Here is a 25380-nt window from a genome sequence, read left to right as displayed (position 1 = left end):
TCATTAATGCTGTTCAAGGTGTGGCTCTTGTACCTTGCAACACCTGAGGGGGGGGTTAAAGGTAACCTTTGAAATTGGTTCAACTAGGCTTCGGCCTACACTCTGCTCCTCTACTCCTCCTGCTGACCCTGGGCTCAAACACCGCTAGTTTTTGCCCGGAAATGCTAGCTGCACAGAGAAAAACACCAGCCAATGTGTTAGTGGGGTTCAGCACCGCCAGCTGTTCCCCTGCTGTGTAGTCGGCAACGTGTCCAGCACAAGCCACGCTGGCACAACAGAACAAAAGCTGCCACCAGTGCAGGCTTCGGCCTACACTTTGCTCCTCTCCTCCTCCTGCTGACCCTGGGCTCAAACAACGCCAGTTTCTGCCCGGACATGCTAGCTGCACAGAGAAAAACACCAGCCAATGTGTTAGTGTGGTTCAGCACCGCCAGCTGTTCCCCCGCTGTGTAGCCGGCATCGTGTCCAGCACAAGCCACGCTGGCACAACCGACCAAAAGCTGCCACCAGTGCAGGCTTCGGCCTACACTTTGCTCCTCTCCTCCTCCTCCTGCTGACCCTGGGCTCTAACACCGCTAGTTTTTGCCCGGACATGCAATCTGCACAGAGAAAAACACCAGTCAATGTGTCAGTGGGGTTCAGCAACGACAGCTGTTCCCCTGCTGTGTAGCTTGCAACGTGACCTGCAAACGCCACGCAGGCACATGAACTGAAATTGAAGGGAGCCTGCCCCCCACCCCCCCAGGTGTTTCTATGTATAACAGCCACCTTGTACAGCAGTACTGCTGCATTTGTACAAGGTGGCTGACTTTTTCTCCTTGCACACGTGGAACTCAACAAGTACAAAATGTGTCTCATTACAGACCATTACAATGTCCCTGAGGTGTGACTTTCCTTTTTAATGACACGCAGCACCCCCATTGTTAGCGCTGCCCGTCTCCTGACATCATTGGTTGGCTGGCTGTGCCTGTGCGTCCCCCCTGCCCGACACAACGCCCCCCGTTGTCTCATATATTTTGACTGCGAGGGTGTGATTGATGGGCACGAGCAGTGCATATGTTCCCCTGTTTTCACTCCCCTCCTTCCGCCTTCTTCTGACTGTGCGGCCTCATGGCCGCGGCATGCGATAAGGGATCAGCTGAGGCCGCCCAGTCTGAAGCAGGTGTAAGGACATGTGTGAGCGGCGAACATATTTACTGCACAAGGCCACGAATCCCAGCACCGCAGTGTGACTTTAGGAAAAGCCACTGTGGGTCTGGGATTTATGGCCATCGTTAACCGCACCGGCCAACATGAAATGAGGTCATGAGACGGCCTGCACTAACAGGGTATTGCCAAGGGATAACACAAGAGCGCAGTTTCCTGTACTGCAAATAACAACGGTAAGGAATCTGCGCACAGCACCTAGGTGTAAATTTGTACACCTGTGCTGCGTCTCCTTAAAAAGACTAGTAGTCACGCCTCCACTACTGTTTGACAGTATAATGGGCTAAATAGTGTACGTGTTTAATTCAGCGTGTGCAAGGAGCAAAATTAAATAGAGCAACCTTTGACTTGTGCATCAATAATGCTGTTCAAGGTGTGGCTCTTGTACCTTGCAACACCTGAGGGGGGGGTTAAAGGTAACCTTTGAAATTGGTTCAACTAGGCTTTGGCCAACACTCTGCTCCTCTACTCCTCCTGCTGACCCTGGGCTCAAACACCGCTAGTTTTTGCCCGGAAATGCTAGCTGCACAGAGAAAAACACCAGCCAATGTGTTAGTGGGGTTCAGCACCGCCAGCTGTTCCCCTGCTGTGTAGTCGGCAACGTGTCCAGCACAAGCCACGCTGGCACAACAGAACAAAAGCTGCCACCAGTGCAGGCTTCGGCCTACACTTTGCTCCTCTCCTCCTCCTGCTGACCCTGGGCTCAAACAACGCCAGTTTCTGCCCGGACATGCTAGCTGCACAGAGAAAAACACCAGCCAATGTGTTAGTGGGGTTCAGCACCGCCAGCTGTTCCCCTGCTGTGCAGCTTGCAACGTGACCTGCAAACGCCACGCAGGCACATGAACTGAAATTGAAGGGAGCCTGCCCCCCACCCACAGGTGTTTCTATGTATATCAGCCACCTTGTACAGCAGTACTGCTGCATTTGTACGAGGTGGCTGACTTTTTCTCCTTGCCCACGTGGAACTCAACACGTACAAAATGTGTCTCATTAGAGACCATTACAATGTCCCTGAGGTGTGACTTTCCTTTGTAATGACACGCAGCACCCCCATTGTTAGCGCTGCCCGTCTCCTGACATCATTGGTTGGCTGGCTGTGCCTGTGCGTCCCCCCTGCCCGACACAACGCCCCCCGTTGTCTCATATATTTTGACTGCGAGGGTGTGATTGATGGGCACGAGCAGTGCATATGTTCCCCTGTTTTCACTCCCCTCCTTCCGCCTTCTTCTGACTGTGCGGCCTCATGGCCGCGGCATGCGATAAGGGATCAGCTGAGGCCGCCCAGTCTGAAGCAGGTGTAAGGACATGTGTGAGCGGCGAACATATTTACTGCACAAGGCCACGAATCCCAGCACCGCAGTGTGGCTTTATGAAAAGACAGTGTGGGTCTGGGATTTATGGCCATCGTTAACCGCACCGGCCAACATGAAATGAGGTCATGAGACGGCCTGCACTAACAGGGTATTGCCAAGGGATAACACAAGAGCGCAGACTCCTGTACAGCAAATAACAACGCTCAGGAATCTGCGCCCAGTACCTAGGTGCAAATTTTGACACCTGTGCTGCGTCTCGTTAAAAAGACAAGTCACGCCTCCACAACTGTTTGACAGTATAATGGGCTAAATAGTGTACGTGTTTAATTCAGCGTGTGCAAGGAGCAAAATTAAATAGAGCAACCTTTGACTTGTGCATCATTAATGCTGTTCAAGGTGTGGCTCTTGTACCTTGCAACACCTGAGGGGGGGGTTAAAGGTAACCTTTGAAATTGGTTCAACTAGGCTTCGGCCTACACTCTGCTCCTCTACTCCTCCTGCTGACCCTGGGCTCAAACACCGCTAGTTTTTGCCCGGAAATGCTAGCTGCACAGAGAAAAACACCAGCCAATGTGTTAGTGGGGTTCAGCACCGCCAGCTGTTCCCCTGCTGTGTAGTCGGCAACGTGTCCAGCACAAGCCACGCTGGCACAACAGAACAAAAGCTGCCACCAGTGCAGGCTTCGGCCTACACTTTGCTCCTCTCCTCCTCCTGCTGACCCTGGGCTCAAACAACGCCAGTTTCTGCCCGGACATGCTAGCTGCACAGAGAAAAACACCAGCCAATGTGTTAGTGTGGTTCAGCACCGCCAGCTGTTCCCCCGCTGTGTAGCCGGCATCGTGTCCAGCACAAGCCACGCTGGCACAACCGACCAAAAGCTGCCACCAGTGCAGGCTTCGGCCTACACTTTGCTCCTCTCCTCCTCCTCCTGCTGACCCTGGGCTCTAACACCGCTAGTTTTTGCCCGGACATGCAATCTGCACAGAGAAAAACACCAGTCAATGTGTCAGTGGGGTTCAGCAACGCCAGCTGTTCCCCTGCTGTGTAGCTTGCAACGTGACCTGCAAACGCCACGCAGGCACATGAACTGAAATTGAAGGGAGCCTGCCCCCCACCCCCCCAGGTGTTTCTATGTATAACAGCCACCTTGTACAGCAGTACTGCTGCATTTGTACAAGGTGGCTGACGTTTTCTCCTTGCCCACGTGGAACTCAACACGTACAAAATGTGTCTCTTTGAGACCATTCCACTGTCCCTGAGGTGTGACTTTCCTTTCTAATGATACGCAGCACCCCCCTTGGTAGCGCTTCCCGTCTTCTGACATCATTGGTTGGCTACTTGCGCCTGTTCGTCCGCCCTGCCTGAATAAAATGCTCCTCGTTGTCTTAATTATTTTGACTGCGAGGGTGTGATTGATGGGCACGAGCAGTGCATATCTTCGCCTGTCTTAACTCATCTCCTTCCGCCTTCTTCAGACTGTGCAGCCTCATGGCCGCGGCATGCGAGAAGGGATCAGCAGAGGCCGCCCAGTCTGAAGCAGGTGTAAGGACGTGTGTGAGCGGCCAAAATATTTACTGCTCAAGGCCACGAATCCCAGCACCGCAGTGTGGCTTTATGAAAAGACACTGTGGGTCTGGGATTTATGGCCATCGTTAACCGCACCGGCCAACATGAAATGAGGTCATAAGATGGGCAGCGCTAACAGGGCATTGCCAAGGGATAACACAAGAGCGCAGACTCCTGTACAGCAAATAACAACGCTCAGGAAGCTGCGCCAAGCACCAAGGCGTTATTTTGGACACCTGTGCTGCGTCTCATCAAAAAACCAAGTCACGCATCCACTACAGTTTTACTGTAGAATGGGGTAAATTGTGTATGTCTTTCATTCAGCGTGTGCAAGTAGACAAATTAATAGAGCAACCTTTCACTTGTGCAGCATTAATACTGCACAAGGTGTGTCTCTTGTACTTTGTAACACCTGAGGGGGGGGTTAAAGGTTTCCTTTGAAATTGGTTCAACTAGGCTTCGGCCTACACTCTGCTCCTCTCCTCCTCCTCCTGCTTCAACACGGGCTCTAACATCGCAAGTTTTTGCCCGCAAGTGCTAGCTGCACAGATAAAAACACACGCCATTGTGTTAGTGGGGTTCAGCAACGCCAGCTGTTCCCCCAGTGTGTAGCCGGCAAAGTGTCCTGCAAACGCAACGCAGACACAAAGCTGCCTCCAGTGCAGGCTTCGGCCTACACTCATCTCCCCCTGCTTACCCTTTGCTCCAACACCGCTAGTTGGGGCTCTAGGAAGACAATCTTTAATAGGCAAGGCAACGCATCCGGGTTCCAGCACCGCCAGCTGGTTCTCGGCAGTGTTCTTGTCACAGGTACTCCCTCGTGCCAAGCCTGGTTTCAGCACCGTCAGCTGTTTCCGGGTTGTGTCAACTTCACTGAGACGCCTATGCTTGCCCCGTCGTGGGGCGGTCGAGTTAGCCAACTCCAGGGTGCCTCCAGTTTAGGAGCTTCCTATGTGGGCTGCGTGAACTGGTAGTCAAGGCTGGTTCTGTAGTGCCAGTAGGCCCAGCTCCCCCTGTAGGACTGTTGGGGTTCGGTAACTGCGGCTGCCTCGCGGCCTAGCTGTTCTCTCCTCTCCTGTGGGCCTTGGGGTCCACCACCTGGTTCCAGCACCGTCAGCTGGTTCCGGGCCGAGCCTTTGGCTAAGGTGCCTCCTCCTGGGTATCCGAGTTCCGCCAACGCCAGGCGGTCCTTGGTAGTGCTTTTAAGCGCGGGCACCTACAGCTTAGTAACCGGGTTCCAGCACCGTCAGCTGGTCCTCGGTCGTGCCATTGGCTCTTGCACACTGGGGCAACGCATCCGAGTTCCAGCACCGCCAGCTGGTTCTCGGCAGTGTTCTTGTCACAGGTACTCCCTCGTGCCAAGCCTGGTTTCAGCACCGTCAGCTGTTTCCGGGTTGTGTCAACTTCACTGAGACGCCTATGCTTGCCCCGTCGTGGGGCGGTCGAGTTAGCCAACTCCAGGGTGCCTCCAGTTTAGGAGCTTCCTATGTGGGCTGCGTGAACTGGTAGTCAAGGCTGGTTCTGTAGTGCCAGTAGGCCCAGCTCCCCCTGTAGGACTGTTGGGGTTCGGTAACTGCGGCTGCCTCGCGGCCTAGCTGTTCTCTCCTCTCCTGTGGGCCTTGGGGTCCACCACCTGGTTCCAGCACCGTCAGCTGGTTCCGGGCCGAGCCTTTGGCTAAGGTGCCTCCTCCTGGGTATCCGAGTTCCGCCAACGCCAGGCGGTCCTTGGTAGTGCTTTTAAGCGCGGGCACCTACAGCTTAGTAACCGGGTTCCAGCACCGTCAGCTGGTCCTCGGTCGTGCCATTGGCTCTTGCACACTGGGGCAACGCATCCGGGTTCCAGCACCGCCAGCTGGTTCTCGGCAGTGTTCTTGTCACAGGTACTCCCTCGTGCCAAGCCTGGTTTCAGCACCGTCAGCTGTTTCCGGGTTGTGTCAACTTCACTGAGACGCCTATGCTTGCCCCGTCGTGGGGCGGTCGAGTTAGCCAACTCCAGGGTGCCTCCAGTTTAGGAGCTTCCTATGTGGGCTGCGTGAACTGGTAGTCAAGGCTGGTTCTGTAGTGCCAGTAGGCCCAGCTCCCCCTGTAGGACTGTTGGGGTTCGGTAACTGCGGCTGCCTCGCGGCCTAGCTGTTCTCTCCTCTCCTGTGGGCCTTGGGGTCCACCACCTGGTTCCAGCACCGTCAGCTGGTTCCGGGCCGAGCCTTTGGCTAAGGTGCCTCCTCCTGGGTATCCGAGTTCCGCCAACGCCAGGCGGTCCTTGGTAGTGCTTTTAAGCGCGGGCACCTACAGCTTAGTAACCGGGTTCCAGCACCGTCAGCTGGTCCTCGGTCGTGCCATTGGCTCTTGCACACTGGGGCAACGCATCCGAGTTCCAGCACCGCCAGCTGGTTCTCGGCAGTGTTCTTGTCACAGGTACTCCCTCGTGCCAAGCCTGGTTTCAGCACCGTCAGCTGTTTCCGGGTTGTGTCAACTTCACTGAGACGCCTATGCTTGCCCCGTCGTGGGGCGGTCGAGTTAGCCAACTCCAGGGTGCCTCCAGTTTAGGAGCTTCCTATGTGGGCTGCGTGAACTGGTAGTCAAGGCTGGTTCTGTAGTGCCAGTAGGCCCAGCTCCCCCTGTAGGACTGTTGGGGTTCGGTAACTGCGGCTGCCTCGCGGCCTAGCTGTTCTCTCCTCTCCTGTGGGCCTTGGGGTCCACCACCTGGTTCCAGCACCGTCAGCTGGTTCCGGGCCGAGCCTTTGGCTAAGGTGCCTCCTCCTGGGTATCCGAGTTCCGCCAACGCCAGGCGGTCCTTGGTAGTGCTTTTAAGCGCGGGCACCTACAGCTTAGTAACCGGGTTCCAGCACCGTCAGCTGGTCCTCGGTCGTGCCATTGGCTCTTGCACACTGGGGCAACGCATCCGAGTTCCAGCACCGCCAGCTGGTTCTCGGCAGTGTTCTTGTCACAGGTACTCCCTCGTGCCAAGCCTGGTTTCAGCACCGTCAGCTGTTTCCGGGTTGTGTCAACTTCACTGAGACGCCTATGCTTGCCCCGTCGTGGGGCGGTCGAGTTAGCCAACTCCAGGGTGCCTCCAGTTTAGGAGCTTCCTATGTGGGCTGCGTGAACTGGTAGTCAAGGCTGGTTCTGTAGTGCCAGTAGGCCCAGCTCCCCCTGTAGGACTGTTGGGGTTCGGTAACTGCGGCTGCCTCGCGGCCTAGCTGTTCTCTCCTCTCCTGTGGGCCTTGGGGTCCACCACCTGGTTCCAGCACCGTCAGCTGGTTCCGGGCCGAGCCTTTGGCTAAGGTGCCTCCTCCTGGGTATCCGAGTTCCGCCAACGCCAGGCGGTCCTTGGTAGTGCTTTTAAGCGCGGGCACCTACAGCTTAGTAACCGGGTTCCAGCACCGTCAGCTGGTCCTCGGTCGTGCCATTGGCTCTTGCACACTGGGGCAACGCATCCGAGTTCCAGCACCGCCAGCTGGTTCTCGGCAGTGTTCTTGTCACAGGTACTCCCTCGTGCCAAGCCTGGTTTCAGCACCGTCAGCTGTTTCCGGGTTGTGTCAACTTCACTGAGACGCCTATGCTTGCCCCGTCGTGGGGCGGTCGAGTTAGCCAACTCCAGGGTGCCTCCAGTTTAGGAGCTTCCTATGTGGGCTGCGTGAACTGGTAGTCAAGGCTGGTTCTGTAGTGCCAGTAGGCCCAGCTCCCCCTGTAGGACTGTTGGGGTTCGGTAACTGCGGCTGCCTCGCGGCCTAGCTGTTCTCTCCTCTCCTGTGGGCCTTGGGGTCCACCACCTGGTTCCAGCACCGTCAGCTGGTTCCGGGCCGAGCCTTTGGCTAAGGTGCCTCCTCCTGGGTATCCGAGTTCCGCCAACGCCAGGCGGTCCTTGGTAGTGCTTTTAAGCGCGGGCACCTACAGCTTAGTAACCGGGTTCCAGCACCGTCAGCTGGTCCTCGGTCGTGCCATTGGCTCTTGCACACTGGGGCAACGCATCCGAGTTCCAGCACCGCCAGCTGGTTCTCGGCAGTGTTCTTGTCACAGGTACTCCCTCGTGCCAAGCCTGGTTTCAGCACCGTCAGCTGTTTCCGGGTTGTGTCAACTTCACTGAGACGCCTATGCTTGCCCCGTCGTGGGGCGGTCGAGTTAGCCAACTCCAGGGTGCCTCCAGTTTAGGAGCTTCCTATGTGGGCTGCGTGAACTGGTAGTCAAGGCTGGTTCTGTAGTGCCAGTAGGCCCAGCTCCCCCTGTAGGACTGTTGGGGTTCGGTAACTGCGGCTGCCTCGCGGCCTAGCTGTTCTCTCCTCTCCTGTGGGCCTTCGGGTCCACCACCTGGTTCCAGCACCGTCAGCTGGTTCTCGGCAGTGTCTTTTGCTCTTGTACCTTCTGCTCCCCATCCTGGTTCCAGTACCGTCAGCTGGTTCCGGGCAGAGCCTTTGGCTTAGGTGCCTCCTTCTGGGTATCCAAGTTCCACCAATGTCAGGTGGTCCTTGGGAGTGCTTTCAGGCACGGGTACCTCCTGCTTAGTAACCGGGTTCCAGTAACGTCAGCTGGTCCTTGGTAGTTCCATTGGCTCTTGGACATTCGGCTACCCATCCGGGTTCCAGTACCGTCAGCTGGTTCTCGGCAGTGTCTTTTGCTCTTGTACCTTCTGCTCCCCATCCTGGTTCCAGTAACGTCATCTGGTTCCGGGCAGAGCCTTTGGCTTAGGTGCCTCCTTCTGGGTATCCGAGTTCCGCCAACGTCAGGCGGTCCTTGGTAGTGCTTTTTAGCACGGGTACCTCCTGCTTAGTAACCGGGTTCCAGTAACGTCAGCTGGTCCTCGGTAGTTCCATAGGCTCTTGAACCTTCGGGTAGCCATCCGAGTTCCAGTTCCATCAGCTGGTTCTTGGCATTTTCTCAGCCTTCTTGTACCTTCTGCTACATTTCCAAGTTGAAGACCCTAACGTCGACAACCCGGAAGACCACCCCGATGACGACGACCCGGAAGACCACCCCGATGACGACGACGACGACGACGGCGGAGACGACGACGGCTGAGACGACGACGGCGGAGATGACGACACTGGAGACGAAGACCCTGGAGACGACAACATGGAAGACCGAGAAGCAGAAGAACAAGAGGCTGCAGAACAAAGAGCAGAAGAACATTAAGCATAAGACTTAATATCAGAGCAAAAGATATTATCTAAATTATATGCAGAAGAAGACTAAGCAGTGTATGGGGGTGAGTCCGTTCCTCCTCGTGGTGCCCCTGGATAAAGCCTGATGCTGCAGGCCAAACTGAACGCGGACAAATGTAACTTTTGTGACTGGCAGAACGGAAGGTGTAATCTTCCAACTTTTATAGATAACAACTACGGGAATGCCTGTCACAAATGAGAATATGATGAAGAAGTAGAATAGGAAGAATAATAACAGTGGAATAAAAAGAATATGTAGAATAGGAAGAATAATAATAGTTGAAGAAAATGAATATGAAGAATGTAATAAAAAAAAAAATAGGTAGAAGATGAAGAAGAAGATGAATAAGGTGAAGAAGTTGATGTCAAGGATGCTGATGATGATGAAGATGAAAGTGTGGGAAAAGAAAAAAAAAAAAAAGAAAAAAAAGAAGGGGAAGGGCGTGGAATAGTGAAACATCAATATCTGACAAAATAAAAAAAATTTACATACTCAATATCTTTTTCAATCCGAACTTCTTTAAAAAAAAACAAAAACATGCTATTCTATTTGATTGGACTAATCCTCATTGCCTTTAATGTCTCCGCCACCTCCCCCATACATCCTACATTATTCTTAGTTGTTTTCCTTCAGGTAGAATGAACCTACAAGGAAAGAAAGGGTTTATTTTAATTCCGATATTTTGGTCCCATTGACTTGCATTGGGATCGGGTATCGGTATCGGCGATATCCGATATTTTTTGAATATCGGCCGATCCAAACCGATACCGATACTTTCCGATATCGGAAGGTATCGCTCAACACTACTAATGACTAGTCCTACCTGTATGCCTCATATTAATGGTCTTGATACTGACAAATGTTATATTCTTTCTTTATGTTAATGATTTCTTCCAGGCTCTGAGGCGTGTAGTGCCTGGAAGAAATCCTTGCCTCTTGTCTTTATTGTAATGCTTACCTTCTCCCATCAGCATCAGCTAAGGGCCCAGAATCATGTGCCTGCACTCTGCACTCCCTCAAAAATAAGAGTTCGGTAATCCAGCTCCAGGAAAAAGGGACACAAACTTGCTAAAGACTAAGAACACGGTTGTGTTCGAAACGCGTACAGCGAGGGCTGATATGTGATCCTATGCCTAGCCACCTATTGGGATCGACTATTTTATGGATTTGTTTCAATAAAGTTTATTGGATTTTAATACATCAGAATTTTCCCTTTTTCCTGGAGCTGGATTACCGGACTCTTTGTACTCCCTCAAAAATACATACCTCATTCTGCCTTCTGTAGGCACTGCATTGAGGGATCTTCTGCGCAGGCACCAGCGACTTCCACTCCAGTGACCTCCAGTGTGTGCATCGATAAGGTGCTCTCCCCACTTCCTATTTGCATAGTCATTGACATGTACACATGTACACAGTGACTCGCTGCCATGGTACTTTAAGGATCCAAAATAGTGCAGTGCATGCAGCACCATAAAGTTTTGGGTCATCAGTTTTCTTCCGACCTGGTCAAGCTGGGATTTTCAATGTCCTACCAAGCAGGAGATGCCTCAGCATAATTCAACCCCTTATGGGAGAGGAGGCTCCTATCACCTAGGACCTGCACGCCTTCTTGGTAGCCTTCCTAAAGTTTTTTGATTAGCCGAATCTTCTGCAACATTTTCCTTTCCAGACCAGACAGGTAACGCATGTGAGGAAACCATCCATGTCTGGCTCTGTCCTTCCAAACACCACTTGTTCCCCAGCCTGTTGAGGAAGCTACCCATACACAATCCATGAAGGTTGACCATGTTTGGCTGGCTGACCAGAATCTGGAACTCAGTCATTAGGAGGGATTTCGATATTGCTGCGTTTGTGTGAAACATCCTGATGGTCTTTGCCTTGTAAAATATAAAAAACTGCAAAACCTTGGGCCAGTAAGAGAGAATGTCCTTGGCAGGAGTGTTCCTTCTCCACCAATGACTGTGACTGTATCCTTGGCAAGTGGAGGATTCGGTTCGGTGGGAAAGTTTGTGCTGCAAGCCATGAAGAGTTAGTGACAGATTCTCGTCTGAGAGCTCCAAAATCCGGTGAAGGTGTTGTCAGGTGAATGTCAAGCCCTACCAAAAAACAATCAAGTAATTTCCAAGTACATAGATCTCCTGATTGGAGCATTGTGCTTTCTGGTTTTCCCATAGGTTGTCCCGATCTGAGAACTCAAGTGCCGTACTAATCTGGAGATCCCATGTGGTGCTTTGTTGGGGACAAATGAATCACAAGAGGTGTCTGGCCCCTGTACATCTAGATCAGTTATCAGTGTCGCCATCTTCTCCACCAGGTCTGCTAATAGCGGACGAGCTGTGTGGTGGCATCTCCGACAGAAGGGATGCAGAGATAATGTCCCCATACAGTTACGATGATTGTTCCAATGATCTGCCTCCAGGAACTTCCCAACCTCTTGGACGTGTTGTCTTGGAGATCAGACTGAAGGCAGACCCAGAGGAGATAGTCCAACCACAATAAAAAAAGCATAGAATCCACACCACTGCAACAAGGGTTCACTGCGCCTCACACTCACCAGGATCGAGTGCTCAATCAGAAAAAAGTATGCAGGAAAATTCCAATGAAAGAAGAAAACTGAGAGCACTCACAGTCCTAAAAATATTCCTTTATTGCAATGGAAGAATCTTCAGCAGGGGAGAATGTGAATTGTGTCCCGTGGAAGTGCAGCAGCGCGAAACAGCCGTCGTCTGTCACAATTCACATTCTACCCTGCTGAAGATTCTTCCATTACAATAAAAGACTATTTTTAGGACGGTGAGTGCTCTCAGTTTTCTTCTTTTATTGAAAAGACCCAGAGGAGGTATTTTCAGTTTCTTGTGTGGTTGGTTGAAGAGAACGTCAAGGTGGTGGCGGAGGAACTACAGTTTGTCCTTGAATCCTCCAGGGTGATAATTAACGGAAAGAGAATTCCCAATACCAAGTTCCTTGTACTATGCCCGCTTTGTCCTATACTAAGCATGGCTTTATGGAGAGTACCATCCTAGTCCTGAATATGGTAAGAGATGTCGCATTTCTTCTAGTTGACAGGAGAAGTTGTAGCCTAAGGAATAAAAGTCATGTGAGTCCGTGAAGAGGTGTTGCAGTAAATAGTAATATTTGATGAATTTGATGAAGACAGTTTAACCGTTGAAACGCGTTGTGGTTCAACACTAAAATCCTTGTTTTGGTCTCATTTCCAGCGCTCCTAGGACCATTATTACTATTTACTGCATTTTGTATCCTCCTAGAAGGTTAACGGCTGGAGCTGCGGTGGACCTTTTGCTTTCAATTCTAACTGTGACCCTCACAGCGCTCCCTAGTGACCGCTTTCTTTTCCCTTGAATTTCGTGAAGAGGTGTTGGCCTTCAACATCTCTGCAGAGAGTAATCCCTTCCTTGAAGAAGAACGGGCCATGGAGGGGTACTGTAACTATTGCCAGCACCCTTGCATGGTTCCCTTTCCATGCAGGGATGCCGGCAAACTAACCATACAGCGTGGTCACCTGGCATGCTTCCTGCTTACTTCCATGTTTTGAGTTTTGAGTGATGCACCTAGTGCACGCATGCACACTGCCCTGTTCTTACAGGGCCAGCGCGAGATGGCTCCCAGCCAATAGATGGTAGGTTTCCTGTTTAAAAGGCAGCTTCCACAGTAGGGAGGTGTCGAAGTAACATAGAATCATTAGATAGTGTGGTAGTCTACAAATAAGCTGTATTATTCCCTGGTCCTGGTGTGGTCAATTTCCTGAAAGCAAAGTCCTTTGTCCTTGTGCGGCCAATCCTGAACCCGTAGTCCCTGGTCCTAGTGCGGCCAGTCCTTAACCTATAGTTCCTGGTCTCAGTGCGACCAGTGCCTCAACCTCATTCCCAGGTCCATGTGCAGTCAATCACTGAATCGGTATCAAAGACCCATGTGTCTGAATGTGTGCCTATCTGAGTACTCTGTAAATCCTTAACCCATTAGTCTGAATGGATTCAGAGTCCTATCCATGTCTGCGTACCTGACCCCTGGGGTCAGCAGTTGCAGTACTGTGGACTGCCTAGGAGTGGTACCTGGTGGCTACCTGCAGCTCAAGCCTGACTTCACCATCAGGAGCTCCAGTGAACATCAGGTAGCTGCTTAGCTACGCCTCTCCTAGAATTAAATAATAATAATAAACAGAATTGTGGTGGAATATGTGTATATAATATATATCTATAGGTGTATAGTGACCTCTGACATCTGTCTAGTGATAATGTAGCATCTGTCCTGAAGGCCAGTGGCACCTAGGTGTTAATATGTACTTCCTTGGGAAGAGTAGGAATTCTGTCTCCATATCTCACCAGGGGGTCTAGCTAGAGCCAAGAACAAAGGAACACTTGACACCTCTTGGAGGGGAGATGCTAAATGCTGCTTGAGGGAAGGTATCCCTGGGAACCATTTCACACATGTCTCCAGAGGAAAATAATATATATTCATTAGTAGCGCGGCCGTGGCCCAATCAGACAGGCAGCAGTTATGATATTGGCCTGAGGGGCCGGTCTAGAAACCTGACCTCAGACCAAAGTTATAAATTTAGGCTGCAGACAGAGAATGGTGTTCACATGATGAGGGCAGCCTGAAAAGCTGATGTGTTCCACAACTACATTCACCCCCCCCCCCCTCAGGGAGCAGAAAGCAGACTACAAGTTAGATGATTTCTGTAAGTTTCCTCCTCTTTATTTTATACTGTTTTGCATAAGTTGTATGTCTTTTTATTATCATATTTTTATACCTTTTTCTTGTAAGCATTTAACCTTTTTCTATTAAAGTATAAACTTTAATAAGTTGAACCTTGAATGTTCTAAAGAATCCATAGCCTAGAGGTGTGTGAGCCTTATGAGTGATAGACATATTTTGATTAGTTATTTTTGGGACTCATCGCCCGTGTATTCGATGAGTGGTGGCAGCGCGTATGAGCGGGTGTGTGGCCTGGGTCGGTGTGTGATTTATGCTCCCATTACAGCATAGGACAGAGGTTGAATGCTGGACTGAGAGTGGGGATATAGATTAACCCTTGCAGGCACAATCCAAAGTCACGTGTGAGAGCAGACACGTGACGAATAAGTGACACCATGGAGCAGCGATCCGTGACAAGAATTATTAGGCCGCTTGTTTTCCTAAAAAAAAAAAAGATTGCCAAAAAAGATATTTAACTGATTGCGAAACATAAAAAAATTGTTAAGTCTTACAGAGTGATGCAGCTCTCTTAAAATTGCTAAGATATTGGGACTTATGATCACAGAACCATCATAAGTTTTGTTGCAAATAGTCAACAGGGTAGCAAAAATCATTTTGAGAAAAAAATCTGCACAATAACTGCTACAGATTTGAGAAGAATCAAACATGAAGCGACCAAGAACCCATTATCCTCTAGTGCTATCATATTCCAGAACTGCAACCTCCCTTGAGTGCCCAAAAGTACAAAGTATTTAGTGCTCAGAGAAATGGTCAAGGTAAGAATGGCTAAAACTTGACCACCACTTAAAAAGACACCGAATTGGAAACATCAAGACTTGGCCAAGAAATATCTGAAGACAGATTTTTCAAAGGTTTAATAGATTGATGAGATGAGTCACTCTTGACGGACCAGATGGATTGGCCCATGACAGGATCAGTAACAGGTACAGACCTCCACTTTGACTCAGACACCAGTAAGGTGCAGGTGAGGTACTGCCATGGGCTGGTATTATTAGAGATGAGCTAGACCAACCTACTGCCTCGGCCTACACTCTGCTTCTAGCATTGACCCTGGGCTCCAACACCGCCAGTTGCTGCCCGGAAGTGCTGTCTGCACAGTCAACACTTGATGCCGTGTTATTGGGGTTCAGTAATGTCAGCTTATCCCCTGCTGTGTATCCGGCAATTTCTCCTGCTCCCTCCACACTCACACTACTACAGAAATTAAAGGGAACCTGTCCCCCAAAGCATTTGTAACTAAAAGAGCCACCTTGTGCAGCACTAATGCTGCACAAGGAAAAGGTGGCTCTTTTAGTTATGCTCCTTGCACACGCTGAACTAAACACTTATAAAATGTGTCCCCTCATACCGTAAAAGTCCCGGAGGCAGGACTTTCCTTCATAATGAGTCGCAGCACAGCCATCATTCATGCCCCCTTGGAACCGTGCGCCGCCTCCTGAACGTTGTTTGAATCTGTCCGGGAGCCTGCGCTGTTATGTTATCCCTTGGCCATGCGTAGTTAGCGCTGCCCGTCTGCTGAGATCATTTGATGTCAGGCTGACTGCACCTGTGTGGCCGCGCTGCCCGAGATCCCACCCCACAGTGTCTTTTGATTTATTCACACTGCGGGGCTGGGATTCCTGGGCATGCACAGTGCATATGTTCGCCTCTCACTCATCTCCCTCCGCCTTCTTCAGACTGTGCGGCGTCAGCTGATCCCTAATCACTGTGGCATGCGCTTAGGGATCAGCTGACACCGAACAGTCTGAAGAAGGCGGAAGGAGATGAGTGAGAGGCGAAGATCTGCACTGCGCATGCCCATGAATCCCAGCCCTGCAGTGTGAATAAATCAGAAGACACTGCCGGGCGGGATCTCGGGCAACGTGGCCGCACAGGAGCAGTCAGCCTGAAAACAAATGATGTCAGAAGACAGGCAGCGCTAACTGTGCATGCCCAAGGGATAACATAACAGCACAGGCACCGGGACAGATTCAAACAACGCTGAGGAGGCGGCACCCGGCGCCAAGGGGGGTATGAATGACCGCTGCGCTGCGTCTCATTACGAAGGAAAGTTCCACCTCCGGGATGGTTTCACGGTATCAGGGGGCACATTTTATAAGTGTTAACTTCAGCGTGTGCAAGGAGCATATGTAAAAGAGCCACCTTTTCCGTGTGCAACATTAGTGCCGCACAAGGTGGCTCTTTTAGTTACTAACACCTGGGGGATTACAGGTTCCCTTTCAACTTGCTCCAATTAGGCCTCGGCCTACACTCTGTTTCTCCTGTAATCCCTGGGCTCCAACACTGCCAGTTGCAGCTCAGAAGTGCTGTCTGCACAGTCAACACCTGCTATAGTGTTATTGGGGTTCAGTAACGTCAGCTAATCCCCAGCTGTGTATCCGGCAATTGCTCCTGCTCCCTCCACACTCGCACAACTACAGATTAGAAACTTGCTCCATTAAGGCCTCGGCCTACACTCTGTTTCTCCTGTAATCCCAGGGCTCCAACATCGCCAGTTGCTGCTCTGAAGTTTCTTTGGCACAGGTACTCCCTCCTGCCCAGCCTGGTTCCAGCACGCCAGCTGTTTACGGGTAGTGTCAAGGTCACTTTGCCTCCAATACGTTGTCCTGTCGGGTTGCGGTCGGGTTAGCCAACTCTATGGTGCCTGCAGTTTAGGTGCTTCCTATGTGGGCTGCAGGAACTGGCAATCATAGTAACATAGTAACATAGTAACATAGTTAGTAAGGCCGAAAAAAGACATTTGTCCATCCAGTTCAGCCTATATTCCATCATAATAAATCCCCAGATCTACGTCCTTCTACAGAACCTAATAATTGTATGATACAATATTGTTCTGCTCCAGGAAGACATCCAGGCCTATAGTAACATAGTTAGTAAGGCCGAAAAAAGACATCAAGGCTGGTTCCTTAGTGCCAATAGGACAAGCTCCTGTAGGACTGTGGGTTTTCAGTAACTATGGCTGGCTCGCGGCCTAGCAATTTTTTTTCCTGTGGACCTTCTGCTGCCTATCTGAGTTCCAGCACCATTAGCTGGTTCTTTGGAAGACAATCTTGAATAGATCCCCCTGGTTCCAGTACCGTCAGCTAGTTCCAGGCAGAGCGTTTGGCTTTGGTGCCTCCTTCTGGGTATCCGAGTTCCACCAACGTCTGGTGGTCCTTGGTAGGGCTTTCTGGCACAGTTACCTCCTGCTTAGTAACCGGGTTCCGGTACCGTCAGCTGGTCCTCGGTAGTTCCATTGGCTCTTGTACCTTCTGCTACCCATCCGGGTTCCAGTACCGTCAGCTGGTTCTCGGCAGTGTCTTTTGCTCTTGTACCTTCTGCTCCCCATCCTGGTTCCAGTACCGTCAGCTGGTTCCAGGCAGAGCCTTTGGCTTAGGTGCCTCCTTCTGGGTATCCGAGTTCCACCAATGTCTGGTGGTCCTTGGTAGTGCTTTCAGGCATGGGTACCTCCTGCTTAGTAACCGGGTTCCAGTACCGTCAGCTGGTCCTCTGTAGTGCCATTGGCTCTTGTACCTTCGGGTAGCCATCCGGGTTCCAGTACCGTCAGCTGGTTCTCTGCAGTTCCTCAGCCTTCTTGTACCTTCGGCTACATTTCCAAGTTCAAGACCCTAAAGACGACGACCCCGGAGCCGACGACCCTGGAGACGACGACCCTGAAGACCGAGAAGCAGAAGAACAAGAAGCTGCAGAAGAACATTAAGCATAAGACTAAAAATCAGAGCAAAAGATATTATCTAAATTATAAGCAGAAGAAGACTAAGCAGTGTATGGGAGTGTGTCCGTTCCTCCTCGTGGTGCCCCTGGAAAAAAACTGCTGCTGCAGGCCAAAATGAACGCGGACAGATCCTGTTGTAAATCTTTTGTGACAGGCAGAACGGAAGGTGTAATCTTCAAACTTTTATAGATAACAACTACAGGAATGCCTGTCACAAATAAGAATATGATGAAGAAGAAGAATATGAAGAAGATGAAGAAGTAGAATATGAAGAAGAATAATAGTTGAATAAAACGAATATGAAGAATGTAAAAAAAAAGAATAGGAAGAAGGTGAAGAAGAAGAAGATGAATAAGGTGAAGGAGAAGTTGATGAAAAAGATGCTGCTGCTGAGGATGATGAAGAAGAAAGTGTGGGAGAAGTAAAAAAAAAAGGTGAAGAGCATGGAAGTAGTGAAACATAAATATCTGACAAAATATAAAAAATCTTAACAAAGTCAATATCTTTGTAACTCTGAACGTCTTAAAAAAAATTAATTCCTGCTATTCCATTTGATTAGGCTAAACCTCTATGCCTTTAATGTCTCCTCCACCTCCCCCAATACATCCTACATTATTCTTAGTTGTTTGCCTTCATGTAGAATTAACCTACAAGAAAAGAAAGGGTTTATTTTAATTCCGATATTTTTGTCCCATTGACTTGCATTGGTATCGGGTATCGGTATCAGCGATATCCGATATTTTTTGGATATCGGCCGATCCAATCCAATACCGATATTTCCGAATATCGGAAGGTATCGCTCAACATTATAAAGGAGCCAATAGGTATTCAGCATCTCTGGTAACTCCTTCAAGTCAACTGTTAAATAGTCATTCGAGGTGACTAAAGGATGAACCAGCTTGAGAGAATACTAAGTGGGTGTGAATCTGACATCAAAGCAAAAACAGGGTACTTTGAAAAATGTAACTTTTAACCCTGCTGTTCTGTTCGGTCTGGGGAGACCTATTTTGAACTTTGGTATTTTTTGGGGTGTTCAAGATGCGGTTCTGAAACTTGTGGTTGATTGACTTAAATGAGGATGGGTCGGTCGGTCACGGGTTTCAGAGCCGCATCTTTAATATTTTAAAGAATATTGAAGTTCAAAGTCGGTCATTTTTGACCAACAGAACAGCAGGGTTAAGACATTCTGGTTTGTTTCACATGTGTTTCTCTTTGTGTTTCCATATGTGTTCATTTGTGATTTTGCTGCCATCAGCCTAAAACTACAATGTGTACATTCCAAAAAGAATAAGAAAAAACATTGCATGGACAGGTGTGTTCAAACTTTTGACTAGTACTGTACATCTTCTCCCCTTTAAAGGTTTTTTTTCAGGCTTATGATACTGATGAGTTATGCCTAGGATCAGATCTATGAGGGTCTGGTGTCTACACCTTTCAGTTGTTTTGAGCTGCTGGTGGTGGTCTGATGTGATGTTTTGGCTTCTTTATCTGTTTACATCTCCTTCACTATATATTGGCTGTTGCCGAGAACTGCAGTTCTGCTCTAATTTAATTAAATAATAGCTGGGCTATATAACTCAAAACCCTGCTGATCAATATTGATGACCTATCCTTTCATTGATCCTGAGATACAAGTAGAACAATGCTTTCTCTATGTCTCACATGATATCAGCCATTCCTCCCTAATTTTCTCTCAATCATGTGTCTAGAATGACAGCTGGCTGCAGAAGAAGCTTCCCTCCACTGCTCTGTCTACATTAGGAGGGGGTGAACGTTAACAGACAGAAATGGAAGAGATCAAGAGAATCTACGTGTTGTCTTCAAGACTTCCACAAGACTGTAAAAATGTATTTCTTGGCATACATTTTGAATAACATCTGATCAAAATCTAAGGCCAATACTTTTTGTAGATTCTTTTAGACTTATCTCTAGTTTTTAACATGCTTGACAATGTACTCAATCTGTTGAAGGTTTATTAAGATTCTCTGACCTATGCCCTACTGGATCTATGCTTTTGGCCTCAGGGCTCTCTTAGCGACCAGTATCACTCATACACAGATGATGTACAAATCTATCATTCAGGTCCTAACTTTGCTTGTATACTGTCCTACATTGCCAATAGCTATTTCATCTTTTATGTTCTTTTTTTTAATCAACATGAGCAGAACCAAAATTAACACAGTTTCACCAACACCATTTGCTCGCCTGCACATTCCTAACACTGCAATTACGCAATTACTGCTTCATCTTTTGCTGGCTACAGTTACCTCTGCTCATAGCCAAACATTACTAATCACCTCCATTCTCCTGCCTAAAGCCACAAATAGCAATAACCTTCTTTTTATACCCAGCAGTTACTGCAATTCCATCATATTTTGCATGCCATTAAACAGACTGGTGCCAATACAATCCATACAATGCACCAGCCATTTAATAGGAGCTGAAGTGCACCCTGACCAAGCTGCCTAAGGAAGGACACATAAAAGAAATGAACCTATACCCAGCTACCTAAAGAGGGACACATACAGTATATAACAAGCGCACCTGGACGAAGCTGCATAAGGAGGGACACTTATTAAAAAAAAGCACCTATACCTAGCTACCTATGGAAGGACACCTATATACAAAGTATATACACAGCAACCAAAGGAGGGACATAAAATGAATTGCACCTATACCCAGCTACCTATGGATGGGCCCATATTTAAAACGTGCACCTAGACCAAGCTGCATAAGGAGGGATGCATATATAAGAAGTGCACATATATGCAACTACCTAAGGAGGGACACAAATATAAACAACGCACCTACACCCAGATACCTTTGGAGGTGAACATATATAAGTGCACTTATACCCAGCTATCTATGGAGTGACATATATATAGCAAGTGCACCTGGATCAAGCTGCATAAGGAGGGACATATATAAAACAAATCCACCTATATGCAGCTATCTAAGGAGGGACACAAATATAAGAAAAACATCCATATTCAGCTACCTACAGTACAGTCCAAAAGTTTGGACACACCTTCTCATTTAAAGATTTTTCTGTATTTTCATGACTACGAAAATTGTACATTCACACTGAAGGCATCAAAACTATGAATTAACACATGTGGAATTATATACGTAACAAAAAAGTGTGAAACAACTGAAATGATGTCTTATATTCTAGGTTCTTCAAAGTAGCCACCTTTCGCTTTGATGACTGCTTTGCACACTCTGGGCATTCTCTTGATGAGCTTCAAGGGATAGTCACCGGGAATGATCTACCAACAATCTTGAAGGAGTTCCCATAGTTGCTTAGCACTTGTTGGCCCTTTTGCCTTCACTCTGCGGTCCAGCTCACCCCGAACCATCTCGATTGGGTTCAGGTCTGGTGACTGTGGAGGCATCTGGCGTAGCACGCCATCACTCTCCTTCTTGGTCAAATAGCCCTTACACAGCCTGGAGGTGTGTTTGTGGTCATTGTCCTGTTGAAAAATAAATGATGGTCTAACTAAACACAAACTGGATGGAATAGCATGCCGCTGCAAGATGCTGTGGTAGCCATGCTGGTTCAGTATGCCTTAAATTTTGAATGAATCCCCAACAGTGTCACCAGCAAAGCACCCCCACACCATCACACCTCCTCCTCCATGCTTCACGGTGGGAACCAGGGATGTAGAGTCCATCCGTTCACCTTTTCTGCGTCACACAAAGACACGGTGGTTGGAACCAAAGATCTCAAATTTGGACTCATCAGACCAAAGCACAGATTTCCACTGGTCTAATGTCCATTCCTTGTGTTCTTTAGCCCAAACAAGTCTCTTCTGCTTGTTGCCTGTCCTTAGCAGTGGTTTTCCAGCAGCTATTTTACCATGAAGGCCTGCTGCACAAAGTCTCCTCTTAACAGTTGTTGTAGAGATGTGTCTGCTGCTAGAACTCTGTGTGACATTGACCTGGTCTCTAATCTGAGCTGTTGTTAACCTGCGATTTCTGAGGCTGGTGACTTGGATAAACTTATCCTCAGAAGCAGAGGTGACTCTTGGTCTTCCTTTCCTGGGGCGGTCTTCATGTGAGACAGTTTTTTTGTAGCGCTTCATGGTTTTTGTCACTGCACTTGGGGACACTTTCAAAGTTTTCACAATTTTTTGGACTGACTGACCTTCATTTCTTAAAGTAATGATGGCCACTCGTTTTTCTGCATGGTCGAGTCACCAGAAGAAAGCCACTACTGCGCAAGTGCCACAAAGTATCTTGCCTACAATACACAAAACAGCACAGAGGCAAGCCTCACAACTTCTGGAGCAAGGTAATTTGGAGTGATGAGACCAAAATTGGACTTTTTGGCCACAGCCATAGACGTTACATTTGTAGAGACGTCAACAAGGCCTATGATGAAAGAAACACCATTCCTACTGTAAAGCACGGAGGTGGATCGCTGATGTTTTGGAGATGTGTAAGCTACAAAGGCACAGGAAACTTGGTCAAAGTTGAAGGAAAGATGAATGCAGCATGTTATCAGCAAATACTGGAGGCAAACTTGCACTCATCAGCCCGGAAGCTGCACATGGGACGTACTTGGACGTTCCAACATGGCAACGATCCAAAACACGTGGCCAAGTCAAACTGTCATTTAGCAGAGCAAAATGAAGGTTCTGGAGCTGCCATCTCAGTCTCCTGACCTCAATATCATTGAGCCACTTTGGGGAGATATCAAGCACACAGTTCATGCTAGACAGCCCAGGAATTTACAGGAACTGGAGGCTTTTTACCAAGAAGAGTGGCCATCTTTACCATCTGAGAAAATAAAGAACCTCATCCATAAGTACCATAAAAGACTTAAAGCTGTAATTGATGTTAGAGGGGGCAATACACGGTATTAAGAAATGAGGTATGTAAACTTATAATCATTGTCATTTGGATGTTTTGAGTTGTCATTATGATTTAAAAAGAGAAAACACAGTAGTTTGACAATAAATGGCTTCACCCAATCACTAACCATGAGTGGAGAAAATATTTTGGTGTTATCATTCATATTCTCTGGAAAAAGGCCAAGAAAGCAAACTTTTGAGCAGAACTGTATATGATGGTTTACTTCAAATGAAACCTGACAACTGATTCTAGCTACAATTTTTCTAGCGGAAGTTAAAAATGTACAAATCTAGTTTTTGTCCTGAAGACTGCCCAATTCCACATAAGCCCACTGCCTGTTGGGTGTCACGGCATTCTAAAAGCCTTAGGCCATGATTGATGTTCAGAGCCTTGACCCATACCTGATCCAGTCTCTTCTTATGATCCGCGCTGCACTGGGTAAGAAATGATACTTTTGGTTGACTTCTAGATACAAATAGGCCATATTTCTGGAAAGCTTGCGAGTCGAGACAGTTCCTTTAAACACATGCAAAGTGTAAATGAGTCCATTGATCAAAATGTGCAGTAATAAAAACTGTTACATTTCTTTAGCGAAATAATAGTTGAAACTAGCATTAGTCCATTTTACCAGGTTACCTTTACAGGTCTTATTACATTTGCAGTTCCATCTACAGTCTGCGATTTATTGATGAAATCCCATTAAGGTTGGAAGGTACCAAGATCAATAGCTATATATTCATTTAGACAGTTTTGAAAGTGGCCAATGATTCTTTCATGTTAAAACAATCATATGCAAACATGGCCAGTCAATGTGAAACTTAAAGAGATGGTTTTAGTTCAATACGCAACATGGCCTAAGGTGTGCAGAAATTTCCATAATATACAAATACATTCTACAGGGACAAACTCTTTGAATTCAATGCACTTACTTCTGGCAATAAATCTTTGTTGCATTTTAAGAAGTTTAATGTTAATTGCTTGGACTAAATCTATAATAGGTGTATACTAAGGCATCCTATGTGTATAGGAGGGCTGTATAGTGTCACCACGGGAGACATTTTCTAAAAGTGTCATCTTATGAACAGTTTTACATTAGCAAAAATGCAGACTTTTTTTTAAAATGAAATGGTGAAAATATTCAATCAAATTTGGCGCAAGTTATATAAATTAAAGCAGAGATGCCAATGACCATATTTTTATTTCAAGAACTTAGAGGCCCAATGCATCATTTGAGATTTTTGAAGTCGCTTTTTTTTGTCTTGTGGTATGCACTGATGTATTTTGCATCAAAATCATCAAAAGGATCCATGTGGTTCATGAATTTGGTGCAATATCAAATTATTCTTTCTTTTCTGTTTTTAAATGTAATCTGTCAGCAGGTTTTCGCTAGCTCATCTGAGAGCGGCATAATGTAGACAGAGAGATTCTGAATCCAACAATGTATCACTTAGATTACTGGGTGCAGCAGTTGTGACACAGTCAGGGGTCTTAGATGTAACATGAAGCAGAGCTAAGAAAGCTAACCCCACCCACACCGGGCTCTCTAGGTAGATAGTCTATTGACAGTGAGCTACACCAGGAAGTAAACAACACCACACAGCCTGATAAGTGACACATCCCTGAATTCTGTGTTTTAACCGCCTACCTCATGCTGCCCTCAGATTACATAGCAAAAACCTGATGACAGATACCCTTTAACTGTTTTTGTGACTCCTATAGAGAATTAGACACACAAACTACAGATGCCAATAAAGAGTAAATTGTTCCAGAAAACTGGAGAAACAACAGTGGAGCCATAAAGAATAGCATTAAAATGAAAATCTGTAAAACTAATGTTTCGGGAACAATGACATAATATTACACATGATACAGTTTTTTGGTGCACACTAGCAGAAGCTGTAGGCTATGTAGAGACCTCCCAAAAAATGCATCCATGCATTCTCCACACACCACTCCAAATCCACTTTAGAAACTGATTTTTTTTTCAAGCTATTGCTGTAATTTTTTATTTATAACTTGATTAATAATCTCTGCACACTTCAACATTGTTATTTGGCTACAACTTTGACATTCCAAATGTCAATATACAAATGTCCATCCGCACATAATGAATTGTACAATCTGTCCTAAACCAGAGCAACCCTCGTGGCTTGGCTTGTACTAATCATATTTGCATCATTTTCAACCTTTATACTAAGCATGTCTGTTCTTCGCACGTTGTCCTGATCTGATAAAAAATACTCATCATATAAATCTTTTCAATGGGATTAGACAAGAAGGGGAGTTTATTGTTTTTTTGTTGATCCCTTATAAAATAGGCACGTAAGATGTTGTGCCCTTTTAAATATAATTGTCATGCATTGGCCCTTGGTGTTAGTGATTACCCAGTCAGGTGTACACGGAGGTCACTTTAAGAACTTCTCTCACAGAGAGACAACCAACTTGATGACTACATCTACTATATAATTGTCTAAGGGTCACTTCCGTCTGTCCTTCTGTCTGTCTGTCACGGTTAGTCATTCGCTGATTGGCCTCGGCAGCTGCCTGTCATAGCTGCCGCGACCAATCAGTGACGGCCACAGTCTGGAAGAAAATGGCCGCTCCTTCCTCCCCGCAGTCAGTGCCCGGCATCCGCATACTCCCCTCCGGTCAGCGCTCACACAGGGTTAATGGAAGCGTTGACCGCGGTGTAATGCACTCGGTTAACGCTGCTATTAACCCTGTGTGACCACCTTTTTACTATTCATGCTGTCTATGTAGCATGAATAGTAAAAATATCTAATGTTAAAAATAGAAAAAAAACATAGTTACATACTCACCCTC

The sequence above is a fragment of the Ranitomeya imitator genome, chromosome 5, assembly GCF_032444005.1.
Source record: "Ranitomeya imitator isolate aRanImi1 chromosome 5, aRanImi1.pri, whole genome shotgun sequence".
Classification (NCBI taxonomy): Eukaryota; Metazoa; Chordata; class Amphibia; order Anura; family Dendrobatidae; genus Ranitomeya; species Ranitomeya imitator.
Note: the sequence above shows the minus strand (reverse complement) of the source record.